This window comes from Bubalus kerabau, chromosome X, assembly GCF_029407905.1.
Source record: "Bubalus kerabau isolate K-KA32 ecotype Philippines breed swamp buffalo chromosome X, PCC_UOA_SB_1v2, whole genome shotgun sequence".
NCBI lineage: Eukaryota > Metazoa > Chordata > Mammalia > Artiodactyla > Bovidae > Bubalus > Bubalus kerabau.
Genome location: NC_073647.1, coordinates 147,255,708 through 147,269,367, shown reverse-complemented (window position 1 = coordinate 147,269,367; position 13,660 = coordinate 147,255,708).

Below are 13,660 nucleotides of genomic sequence, written 5' to 3'. Positions count from 1 at the left end.
AATTTTCCAAATATTTGTCTTCTTTCCAAATAGATTTTAAGGCATTTGGGGACAGGAAGAAAGTCGTATCTTTATGTTGCCTCGCACTCCGACATAGTAAGCTATCAGAAAACATTGTTCAATCAGTTGGATTTCTGGGATCATGTTTTTTGAACCATCTGCATTCTGACCAGAATTTTCTTGCCATTCAGTATCTTCAGCCCCAATTCCACTCTTGGGTATCCTTAACATGTCTTCAAATTGTAACATCTGCTCACTCCCCTTGGGTCAGGTAACTCAGAAGATACAACTGTGAATTTTGGCCAACCCCTGGACAGTGTTATCTCCCTAGCGGCAAGAGACTGATTCAATCTCCATGTTTTCAGACCCTAGGAAATCATCTGTACCTCCGGCACTGTCCACAGAGGAGAGGAGATGTCAATTCCCTAGGCTGTTCTTTATAGCTTAATCCTTTTCCTCTCCTTTCCATGACAGCAGAAACAAATTACTTTTTGTTCTTCACTGTTTTGTTCTGCCCATGGCTTCGTTTATGAAACCAAGCACCAACCTAATAAACGCCTTCCTTGCTGCTAAAAGCTACCATAGCTGCTCAACATTGGTGTGAATACTAACAATGATCAGAGCTCCACAGCTAACCTATGAAACTTTAAAAGATTATTTCAGATACCAACGTATATTCACAACTCAACTATTTACTTTACAATCTCCCTTTCTTGGAAACTGCTTACACCACCCTCTCTGGCAACTTTTCACATCACATAGCAGGAAAATGCAGTTCATTTTCTATTATATAAAACTGTAGCTACCAATAGTTAGGAATTAACTTAGACCAGAGCTTAAAAAGACTCAAAGCTTCATTGAAGAAATCCTATCTAATCACAACATATTTATCAACAACCAAGCCATTTGAGGTGTGATTAAATGATTGAAAAGACTATTGTAAAGATTCAGTCACAAAATCTCTCTATTGGACAATAAATGTGTTTTATTGAGTATACAGATATTTATCTGGCTATATTTTTATCAAAGGTTCACAAACATTCTACTATAAGGAGTAAAAATAATGAACATGAGGTCTCATATTTCAAAAATAAAAAAACTTTTAGACAGAAAATATTCATTAGAATATTATTAAAAATTGCCTACCTTCATTTACACTAAATAGAATTTCTTTCTACCATGTACAGTCATTCTTAAATACAATGAAACCTAAGAACCACTCAGCATGGTGAAAAGGGTATCTGTACTCTAAAGTCTGGGCAAGCCTTTTGAGATAACCACCAGATCCCACAGATAATGGAAATAAATGGAAAATTCTCAACGGATTCTCAACTGTTCTATTTATCTGTTTGGTTTAGTCTATTCTGTTTTTGTTGTTGTTGTTCAGTCACTAAGTCGCATCTAACTCTGTAACCCCATGGACTGCAGCACGCCAGGCTTCCTCATCCCTCACTCTTTCCCGGAGTTTGCCTAAGTTCATGTCCATTGAGTTGGTGAGGACTATTCTGTTTTAGTTATATATTAATGCAACTATAGGGCAGGTTAGTTTCATGAGATGTGTGTTAAACATTGGGCACTGAACCTTATCTCACATACAGTAGGTGACAGATAAATGTTTTGTGGGTTTGAAACCAAATCTTGCTTGAACAGACTCACATTCATATTGTTATTCAAAAAGTTGTGAGAACATACCACCTTCTTCATCTCATGCCATCAGATATCATGCTAATTTCCTCTGACAAAGGTCCCATAAACCATTATCCACTCTCATGGGATGCACTGTATTTGGCTTATAATCTATGTCCTTTTCCCTCCCAGTCTCTTTGGAGCAGAGAACATACTTATATATGCATTTCTAAGAGCCAACTCATTGGAAAAGACCCTGATGCAGGGAAAGTCTGAAGGCAAAACAAGAAGGGAGCAGCAGAGGATGAGGAGGTTAGATAGCATCACCGAATCAATGGACATGAATTTGAGGAAACTCCGGGAGACAACTGGAAGACAGAGGTGCCTGGTAGGCTACAGTCCATGGGGTTGCAAAGAGTTGGACATGACATAGTGACTGAACAAAAACAACAAAAAGCCCCCCAAACTGCTTGGCATATAATAGGATTTCATTAAATAGTTGCATACATGAATGAATACATTAATTGAAGATAAGTTCCTAAAAGGTAAGAGTCCTTATAAGATGCAAATTGATTTGTAGCTCAAGAATAAGACTGAATTTCTCTATGCAATTTGGATATAAATACTCCTCTGAACCCTGAGTGTTATGGAAATATTTTTATGCAAATAGTGGCACCAGTCAAATGCTTCAGAGAATGGTTTTCATGTTAAAAAAGACTTCATTTGTTCCTAAAGAAGAAGAGATGCTTGAAAACAGCACTTAACAAATTTAAAGATGAAAAGTAGACTGAGGGTAAATAAATTGGTCATAATATAAAAGAGTGAAACCCGAAATGGTAATTCATTAATTAGACAGAGGGTACAGCAACAACTTCCTGTCCATCTTCTCATACAAAATATCAATTTCCAGTGGTTGGTAAAGCTAACCTTGTCATGAGAAGAAAAGGCAAAACCAGGAATTAAGCATTGTCCTCGTCTTTTAGAGGGCTATCATCCAAATAAAAAAAATCATCCATCCATTCACTGAACATATATTAATTGAACACTTACTATAAGCACATTCCCATCTACAATATAAGGGCTCCCAGGGTAGCTCAGTTGGAAAAGAACATGCCTGTCAATGTAGGAGCCACAAGAGAAGCTGGATAGCCCCTGAAGGAGAAAATGGCAACCCATTACAGTATTCTTAACTGGAGAATCCCATGGACAGAGAACCTAGCGGGCTATGATCCATGGGATGGCAAAGAGTCAGATACAACTGAATCGACCGAGGGAGCATGAAAACAAGATCTGCAATATTAGGACTCGTAATAAACCCATTTTCAGAGAGATTAGAGACAAAGGAGTTACATAACTTGCCTGAGGTTACACAGGTAGTGACAGCCAGGATTCTAATGAAGTCAGAAAACACTGAATGCTATAGCTAGAACTCAAAGGAATATAGAGGGGATTGAAGATGTGATATTCTCAAGATTCAAGTGTACGCTTGAAGAGCAGAATTGGAGGGATGATTTCTGGAGGAGGTGAAATTAACAGACAGACTGAGTGTTCTTCCTGAACAAGAAATCAATCTGTGATTGGGGAAGGGCTATCACTCCTTTAATTTTCCTCACTTTGTGGTATTTTTGTTTCTTTGTTTTTCTTTTGCTTGAGGTGGGCCAGGGTCAGTTTACTTTTCTCCAGTGCTTTTTCCCAAAGCTGATTAAAGTCAGGGAAACGAGGATGGCCCACAGAGTTTCTTCTTAGAATAAGAAGCTCTGATGACAAAGAACAAAAAAAGGCCTAACAAAAAACGAGGGTGTCCAGAATGGCTCAAATTAGGTCATGGGTTTTAGGGCTCAGTCTTCTCTTTGTATAATTTCTTTTTTCCCCTTTGCTATGGCTAATCAATGGCCAATTGCCAATACTTTTCTCTAAGGTAAAGAGCTGTTCCCAACCATCTCTCACACCTGCTAAGCCAAGGATTGAAAATTCTGGAACCACTGGTGGGGTGGCAGGCCATCTTATCCACAGCACTCAGGATCAATGTGACTGAAAGGGAGTTATTTTGTTTCTATAATATATTCCCCGCTAATGTCACATGAGAATACTCTGACAGGAAACCTAACTCCATATTCCTTCCACATATATTAAATACAGACAAATTCCTCTAGCCTGGGGACCATATTCTTTCTCAAAGGATGCTTATTGCCAAACTGCATTTTCAAATAAATGTACTCAAAGGACAAAGTCATGAGGAATTTATGATTTCAAAAATAATTTGCCATAATTTTTAAAAATTTACCATATACAAAAATCACTGTTAACAAAATTTAAAAAGTACAAAATATGTAAAATCTTCAAAAAAAAATCCAATTTCATTGCCAAGGATTATATACACAATTTTTATAACTCCAATGGAAATTACATGGAAAAAAAAGGACCCTCACACATCAAAACAAAATAGAGTCTAATGGAACTTTAGGGAGAGAGTAAAATAACCCCATAAGGAAAGCAAGACAGTATCCAGGAACATTAGACCAGGATTTCTCACCTTTATCACTCTTTGTTGTGGGGAACTGTGCTATACACAGAACAAAGTGTTTAGTAACATTCCTGATCTTGACCCACAGCATATCAAAACTCCCAACATACCCACCCTGCATCCAGACAACCAAAACGTCTTCAGACACTGTCGAGTGTCTCCTTGGGGTCAACTGACCCTGGTTGAGAATCATTTCTGGAGAAATAAGAATATATCAGCAGTTATCAGGAAATACTTAAACACCAATTCTAATTTTACAGAACAAATTTACTCTGTATCTATAAAGTTCTGATGACAGATGCATTCAGTAGAGGACAGGAAACAGGGTTTAGCTGGCCCAGAGCTCTGTGAAAACCTAAGAAAGAGTGCCTATTTACATGTAATTTTCACTTGTTTTCCTTTTTTTCCCCACAGAAGGTGACAAGAAGGAACAGGAAATATGACTTTGGTTGACTGGCAATTTCTCATACCTTTCAAAATCGCTCTGACAAGTTGATAGAAGAACATCGTGGAATACAAAGCAAAAAAATTAAACAGGAGGAAGGTGGCATTTCTTTGAGGAATGTGATCTGTCTCAACAAATAAAGGCATAAAGAAACCCGACTAAGCATAAATACGAGCTCAGTAGATTCATCTGTCTAGCAAAGAAGGCAAGGCTCTACTTGATTTTTCTTTATTCTGTCTTCCTGAATCATGGCAGAACAAGTGCCTAATTAGCTACAAAGGGAGAATCTCATTAAAGCAGTTCAGGAATTCTTTTTTTTTTTTAAAGAAAGACTTCACATATTCAGCCTATAAAAATATCCTCTGGCATTTTACTCGCCTCAGGCCGCTGTAACAAAATACCATAGACTAAGGGACTTGAACAAAATACCATAGACTATGGACTTGAACCGGAGAAGGCAATGGCACCCCACTCCAGTAGTCTTACCTGGAAAATCCCATGGACAGAGGAGCCTGGTGGGCTGTAGTCCATGGGGTCGCTAAGAGTCAGACATGACTGAGCGACTTCCCTTTCACTTTTCACTTTCATGCATTGGAGAAGGAAATGGCACCCCACTCCAGTGTTCTTGCCTGGAGAATCCCAGGGACGGGGGAGCCTGGTGGGCTGCCGTCTATGGGGTCGCACAGAGTCAGACGCGACTGAAGCGACTTAGCAGCAGCAGCAGCATGGACTTGAAGAAGAGACAGTTATTTCTCACAGTTCTGGAGGCTGGAAGTCCAGGAGGAAGCTTCTTTCTGGCTTTTAGAAGCCCATCTTCTCACTGTGTCCTCACACAGAGGGTTGGAGGGTGAGGGGAGGGAAAAGCACAGTGATGCCAATGACCGCCAAAGGCCCATCATATTGGGGGATAGGGCTCAAACATTCAGTCCATAACACTTGGGGGAAAAGATAAAAGCTCAGTTACTGAGCGACTTGTTTTCAGACTGAGGCTTGTCTTTGGGAAAGCCAAAGCACTGTAGAAGAAGCGCTGCATTCACCTAAGGCCAGGGGAATCTTCAACTACAATCTTTCTTTGTAATTCATGCAGCACTTGCAATCAGGGATGTTCAAAAAACTTTCAGGCAGTTAAAAAAATTTTGCGAGATTCCTGTTTTCAAAATGTAACAACTAGCATTTAATTATTTCCCAGATGGAGAGGCTATACAATCAGTGTATGGGATACACAATCAGTTCCTGTATACCCAGTGAATGTGAACTTCAGAAGAGGTCTTGAACCTTATCACTCACTCTCAGTGTAGTCTGTGGACACGCTGCACGAACATCATGGGGTAGCAGGTGAGAAATACTGAAGCTCAGGCCCTGACCCACACTTATGTAATCAGAATCTGTATTTTCTCCAAGATTCCCTGAAAAATAATTACGCTCATTAAAAGTTTCAGAAGCAATGCTCTGGTGAGTCCAATTTCATCATTTAAGACTACCTTGTAGAGTCTTTTGTGGTAACCATGGGAAACATTTTTTTGGAAAATATTCTTTTTAGAGCTTCCTGGAAAATATGAAAAAGTATCTTTTAAAATGAACTCCTGATATTACACGAATAGCAGATTACACATACAAAAAGGGACAATAGGGAACAAGAGACATAGAACTGCTACAGCAATGACCAAGTTAAGCCTTCATTGTAAATATTCTTCAAAGCAAGATATTTCTGGTTAGATAGTTCACATGGAGTATGAGAACTTTACTGAAAAGGTAATGACAAGAGCCATACCTCAAGCTCAAAGGAAAAGTGTTCTCCTACCACTTACTGTACCCAAGGTGGCATTGTCCATCATTTCTTCATGGTGACACTTTTCAGATCTTCCACACAAACCTTCAAAATGCTATCCTAGCATTATCAAGTAAGTACCAAATATCTAATAAGTAATTAAAACTCTGAGTTGGCTTGCTTTTTTCCTTTCCTTGCCCTTTTTTCCCTCCCTCCCTCCCTTGCTTTCTTCTGAGTTTAAGACAACTGACAAGGTTATGTGGTCAGGGAGTTTGTGATTTGAGACTACTGGGGCAGGAGTCGAAAGCAGCTGTTTTGCCCCTTTCCTGTTTGCCCATTTTGTTCCCCTTGTATTTTGAAAAAATCTAATTATAGGAAAGAGATCACTAGGCATTTTAATGTTAACTCCTGACTTATGCTCTCTGGAATGTACACCATGCCTTGCATAACCTGTTGATTCTGTTCCTAGATTAAAAGAAGTATAAATGAAGAATTAAGTAGTTAAATAACGACAAGCTCTCTACCCTCAACAGCCCCCTCAGCAATCCTGCAAGCAGATAACACACTAAAGATAACATCTGAAGAGAGTCAGCCAGTCTGCAGACAGTGAAGAAGGATGAAGAACCCAACCTCCTGATTCCATGATTCAGTGAGATTCCACAACACCCCCACTGCACCTTTTTCCCTTTAAAAACAATCCTGTTTGAGCAGAATCTTTGGAGTTGGTCTCAGGACATGAGTCCACCTTCTCCCCAGATAGCTGGCTTTTCTGAATAAAGCAACTTTAACTTTTACTGACACTTGCCTCTCAAATTACTGATTTGAGCGCTGAGCAGCGGAACCCAAGTTCACTAACAAAGCTTTGTCAGGCCTTGTTAGCTGTCTTTGGAAACAACACCAGGGGCTGAGATTTCTCTCATTTGAAAACAATGAGTCAAAGTTCAGTGTGTCTGTGTGCACTTTCGACAACTCAGTCGTTCAGTTGTGTCTGACTCTTTAAGACCCCCAGGGACTGCAGCTTGCCAGGCTCCTAGGTCCATGGGATTTCTAGGCCAGAATACTGTTGCTACTTCCTTCTCTAGGGGATCCTCCCAACCCAAGGATTTAATGGGAGTCTCCAGTGTCTCCTGCATTGGCGGGCAGATACTTTATCACTGAGCCACCTGAGAAGCCCCACAAGCACAAACTTAATGAACATGAATAATTAGTACACAGTTAGCTCTACAAATGAAAAACAATGTCATGTAATTAAAAGGCAATTGTAAAAATTGTTTTTGAAGTATAACAAGAATAAAGCCAGTCAAGCTGAATTGCAGAGAAAGACATTTCAGTTACATTGATGGGGTTCTTTCTCCTCTGAAGTGTTTTTTCCCCTACTTAGACCACAACAATATAGTAACAGGAAATATATGAAAAAGGTGGAAGATTAGAAGCTTAGAGTCCAGAATCCCTGTGGTGGCAGCCAGAAATGTAATTAAGGAAAACACTCATTTAAGTTTCTCCTCCCTTCAAAACCTAATCTCACATTATTTAGAAAACCTTGGAGAGAAACAATAATTCGGGGTCAACTTTGGAAGAATGTTAGATGACTGCTAACTGGACCCTGTGACCTTATTTAGAATGAAATTATGTGCCAAGAGATTTTAGGAGTTGGAATTTTTTTAAAGGTGTTATGCTTTCTCAAAGCCCCAAAATAAACCTTTCACACAAGAACGCCAGGAACACTAGCTTATTGCCTCTAAACTTTGCGTTTTGAAATCTACTGAGTTCCCACAGGCAGGATATGAAACACCCAGTTCTCAAGAAAATTCTTTTCCCTCAAAACCCCAGTTCACTTTGAACAAACACAATATACATAGTCTATCACCCTTCCCTCTCCCTCTTGTAAACATCAGCTCTAACAAAAAAGATGCATCTTTCCCATTTCTGGACCTATTCTGTCTTTTTAAAGGTACAAGCATGAAGAAGCAAAATAAAAATTAAAAACCTGTCAAATGGTTGGTCAAAATTCTGGGCTGTTAACCACTTTCATCCCCTAGAGAACTAAATGGCAACCCACTCCAGTATTCTTACCTGGAGAATCCCATGGACAAAGGAGCCTGGCAGGTCCCAATCCATGGGGTTGCATGAGTCGGACACGACTTAGTGACTAAACCACCACCAACAACAACTACTTTCATCAAGAACCAGTCAAATCACATGCAAGAGTGCTACTTACAGAGTGAGACTGGCATAACTCTTTCACACTTTCATGAAAATGTATTGCCTCATTTGTTTTGCAGTAAGCTGTATATTTCACTTCTTACAAAAATGCAAGACTCCTTTCTAGCTCATTTTGAAATCCTGGAGAATCTTTCCTGATCAGTTTGAATCTTGCTCTCAGAGTTCATGAAACCATTATTCTCCAGGGGCCCTCTGGGGCCAGGGACTGAGTCACACACTTTATTTGCATTATCTCATTTCCCTCTTCAAACAGTTCTGGAAATGAGGTAATACTTTCAGATTTGGGGGATTGAGGGAAGAGAAGGTAATTGGAAGAAAAGGCTCCATGCTCAGGTTTTATACTCAAATATCAAAGTCTGAAGTCTATCCCTGGTATGTTACACAGTGTCTTTCTAGAAAACTGCTAATAAATATTTGTTGAACGAAACTGACTTGTAGACGAGGGTCTCCATTGGTCAGATGATGACTTGTGCACTTTTTAAACGCACACTGATATGAAAGCTGCCACAATACAATCTAACCAAATTCTTTCAAATGAAGTTAAAGATACCTAAGCGCTACTATAGCCATCTTACTACTAGAGTCACTGCATGGAAAAAAAAACAAATGAACCTTTTGGTCAACCCAATATTTGCCTTGCAAAATCAGATCCTGAGGCAGGAGGAGGAAGGGATCAGAAATTTAAAAACCATAGGGAACACATGATCAGAAATAATCAAGCCATTCTTTCTAAATTAAGAAAACCAAGTAATATAATCTCCTCCAATAAATACACATGCAACACCAAGAAATTTATTTGTGGTATTAGAGAAATTATCCGGCATTCTGGAAAACTGAAATTCATGCTGAAAGGTTTTAAGAACAAACAACAGAAGAAATGCAATATCTTTGGCCTTTCTAGAGAAAAGTCAAAGAAGTGGTGGCTATTTCCAGCTGTTTGGAAGCTGGCAATAATGATATTATTGGAGGATGCAGCCGGAGACTAACATGATTATGTCTGGCTCAATAACAGAGTTCTTAGCATATCTCAGCCTCGTCACATGGAAACAAACACTGTTTACAGAGAGAAACTGATGGATGTCTGAGTTTTCAGCTGGACCTGGAATAGTCCACAGTGACCAAATCATTGCTCTGTCAATTCTTTGGTGCCAGCTTTCTTTATAGTCCAACTCTCACATACATACATGACTATTGGAAAAACCATAGCTTTGACTAGACGGACCTTTGTTGGCAAAGTAATGTCTCTCCTTTTTAATTTGCTGTGTAGGTTGGTCATAGCTTTTCTTCCAAGGAGCAAGCGTCTTTTAAAATTTCATGGCTACAGTCACCATCTACAGTGATTTTGGAGCCCAAGAAAATAAAGTCTCTCACTGTTTCCATTGTTTACCCATCTATTTACCATGAAGTAATGGGACCAGAACTCATGGGAATGTCTGGGTCAGTCTCTTATGGGGTCACTGCTCCTTTCTCCTGGGTCCTGGTGTGCATGCACAAGGTTTTGTTTGTGCCCTCCAAGAGTTTGTTTCCCCAGTCCTGTGTCAGTTCTGATGGTTCTATGGTGGAGATAATGGTGACTTCCTTCAAGTGGGCTTATGCCATATCCAGGTCTGCTGCACCCAGAGCCCCTGCAGCAGACCACTGCTGACCCGAACCTCCACAGAAGACACTCAGACAGAATTCTGGCTCAGTATCTGTGGGTTGGGCATGCGTTTTTGTGCTGTTCCCAGGTCTGAGCAGCTCAGGCAACTAGGTGCTTGGCGAGAGCACTGCCACAGGTGGGCCATGCATCTTAATCACCTCCCCGGTCCTGGCTTCTCAGTGTCCTGGGTGCACCAAGAGAGCACCAATTCAGATGTGTTGTATGTCTCCTCTGGAGAGCTGATCTCAGGCTGAGACCCTCCTGGCAGATGTCAACCATCCAGGAATCCAGGAAGATGTGGTTAGCAGCTGGGAGCCTGCTCACAGTTTGATGGAATATGCCATCTTGGGGGCTGAGATTGTAGCAGCCCTTTGCCTTCCAGCTCTGGATGTAACAAGCCTGCCTCTCTGCCTATGGATGGGGAGGGACCAGTATGAAGCCAGTTAGCTCTTCTTTGGTATTAAATAAATCCTTTGGTCTGTGAGCAGGCCAGGCTGCACATTAGGTTGTTAGGTTAGAGCCTTTCGTGGGAAAGTTCTCTTTCCCATGAGTGTTCAGACATGCCCATGAGTGTCCAGGAGTCTTTGGTGGAGGCGTGGGGGTGGTGGTGGCCTGCTTCAGGGTCGGAGGCACTGAGTGCAACACCTACATGGGATCTTTTGGAGGAGGTCGCCATTATCTTCATTACCTCCACCATAGTTTGGTCTCAGGTCAAGCAACAGGGAGGGAACACAGCCTGGCCTATCAACAGAAAATTGGATTTAAGTTTTACTGAGCGTGGCTGCTACTGCTAAGTCATTTCAGTCGTGTCCGACTCTATGCGACCCCACAGACAGCAGCGCAACAGGCTCCCCCATCCATGGGATTCTCCAGGCAAGAACACTAGAGTGGGTTGCCATTTGCTTCTCCAATGCATGAAAGTGAAAAGTGAAAGTGAAGTCACTCAGTCGTGTCCAACCCTCAGTGACCCCATGGACTGCAGCCTTCCAGGCTCCTCCGTCCACGGGATTTTCCAGGCAAGAGTACTGGAGTGGGGTGCCATTGCCTTCTCTGAGTATGGCCCCATCCATCAAAACAAGATCCAGTTTCCCCTTCAGGTAGTCTCTCTCATCAGGAAGCTTCTACTAGCCTCTTATCTTTATCTATTAGAGGGCAGACAGAATGAAAACCACAATCACAGAAAACTATCTAAATTGATCACATGGACCATAGCCTTGTCTAGCTCAATAAAACTATGAGCCATACGGAGTAGGGCCACCCAAGACAGATGGATCATGGCAGAGAGTTATGAACAAAACATGGTCCACTGTAGAAGGGAATGACAAAAACAAGTCAGTATTCTTGCCTTGAGAATCCCATGAACAGTATGAAAAGGGAAAAAGATAGGACACTGAAAGATAAACTCCCCAGGTCGGTAGGTGTCCAATATGCTACTGGAGATCAGTGGAAAAATAAGTTCAGAAAGAATGAAGAGACGGAGCCAAAGCAAAAACAACACCCAGTTGTGGATGTGATGGGTGATGGAAGTAAAGTCCAATGCTGTAAAGAGCAATATTGCATAGGAACCTGGAATGTTAGGTCCATAAATCAGGTTAAATTGCAAGGGGTCAAACAGGAGATGGCAAAAGTGAACACTGATATTTTAGAAATTAGTGAACTAAAATGGGCTCCTTATTTCCAAATTCAGACTTAAATTGAAGAAAGTAGGGAAAACCACTAGACCATTCCAGTATGACCTAAATCAAATCTCTTAAGATTATACAGTGGAAGTGAGAAATAGATTTAAGGGACTAGATCTTATATACAGAGTGCCTGATGAACTATGGAATGAGGTTCGTGACACTGTACAGGAAACAGGGATCAAGACCATCCCCATGGAAAAGAAATGCAAAAAACAAAATGGCCGTCTGGGAGGCCTTACAAATAGTTGTGAAAAGAAGAGAAGCGAAAAGCAAAGGAGAAAAGGAAAGATATAAGCATGTGAATGCAGAGTTTCAAAGAATAGCAAGGAGAGATAAGAAAGCCTTCCTCAGCGATCAATGCAAAGAAATAGAGGAAAACAACAGAATGGGAAAGACTAGAGATCTCTTCAAGAAAATTAGAGATACCAAGGGAACATTTCATGCAAAGAGGTGCTCGATAAAGGACAGAAATGGTATGGACCTAACAAAAGAAGAAGATATTAAGAAGAGATGGCAAGAATACACAGAAGAACTATGCAAAAAAGATCTTTATGACCAACATAATCACGATGGTATGATCACTCACCTAGAGCCAGACATCCTGTAATGTGAAGTCAAGTGGACCTTAGAAACCATCACTATGAACAAAGCTAGTGGAGGTGATGGAATTCCAGTGGAGCTATTTCAAATCCAGAAGATGATGTTGTGAAAGTGCTGCACTCAATATGCCAGCAAATTTGGAAAACTCAGCAATGGCCACAGGACTGGAAAAGGTCAGTTTTCATTCCAATCCCAAAGAAAGGCAATGCCAAAGAATGCTCAAACTACTGCACAATTGCACTCATCTCACATGTTAGTAAAGTAATGCTCAAAATTCTCCAAGCCAGGCTTCAGCAATACAGGAACTGTGAACTTCCAGATGTTCAAGCTGGTTTTAGAAAAGGCAGAGGAACTGGAGATCAAATTGCCAACATCCACTGGATCATGGAAAAAGCAAGAGAGTTCCAGAAAAACATCTATTTCTGCTTTATTGACTATGCCAAAGCCTTTGACTGTGTGGATCACAATAAACTGTGGAAAATTCTGAAAGAGATGGGAATACCAGACCACCTGATCTGCCTCTTGAGAAACCTATATGCAGGTCAGGAAGCAACAGTTAGAACTGGACACGGAACAACAGACTGGTTCCAAATAGGAAAAGGAGTACATCAAGGCTGTATATTGTCACCCTGCTTATTTAACTTATATGCAGAGCACATCATGAGAAACACTGGGCTGGAAGAAGCACAAGCTGGAATCAAGATTGCTAGGAGAAATATCAATAACCTCAGATACGCAGATAACACCACCCTTATGGCAGAAAGTGAAGAGGAACTAAAAAGCCTCTTGATGAAAGTGAAAGAGGAGAGTGAAAAAGTTGGCTTAAAGCTCAACATTCAGAAAACAAAGATCATGGCATCCGGTCCCATCACCTCATGGTAAATAGATGGGGAAACAGTGGAAATAGTGTCAGACTTTATTTTTTTGGGCTCCAAAATCACTGCAGATGGTGACTGCAGCCATGAAATTAAAAGATGCTTACTCCGTGGAAGAAAAGTTATGACCAACCTAGATAGCATATTGAAAAGCAGAGACATTACATTGCCAACAAAGTTCGGTCTAGTCAAGGCTATGGTTTTTCCACTGGTCACGTATGGATGTGAGAGTTGGACTGTGAAGAAAGCTGAGCGACGAAGAATTGATGCTTTTGAGC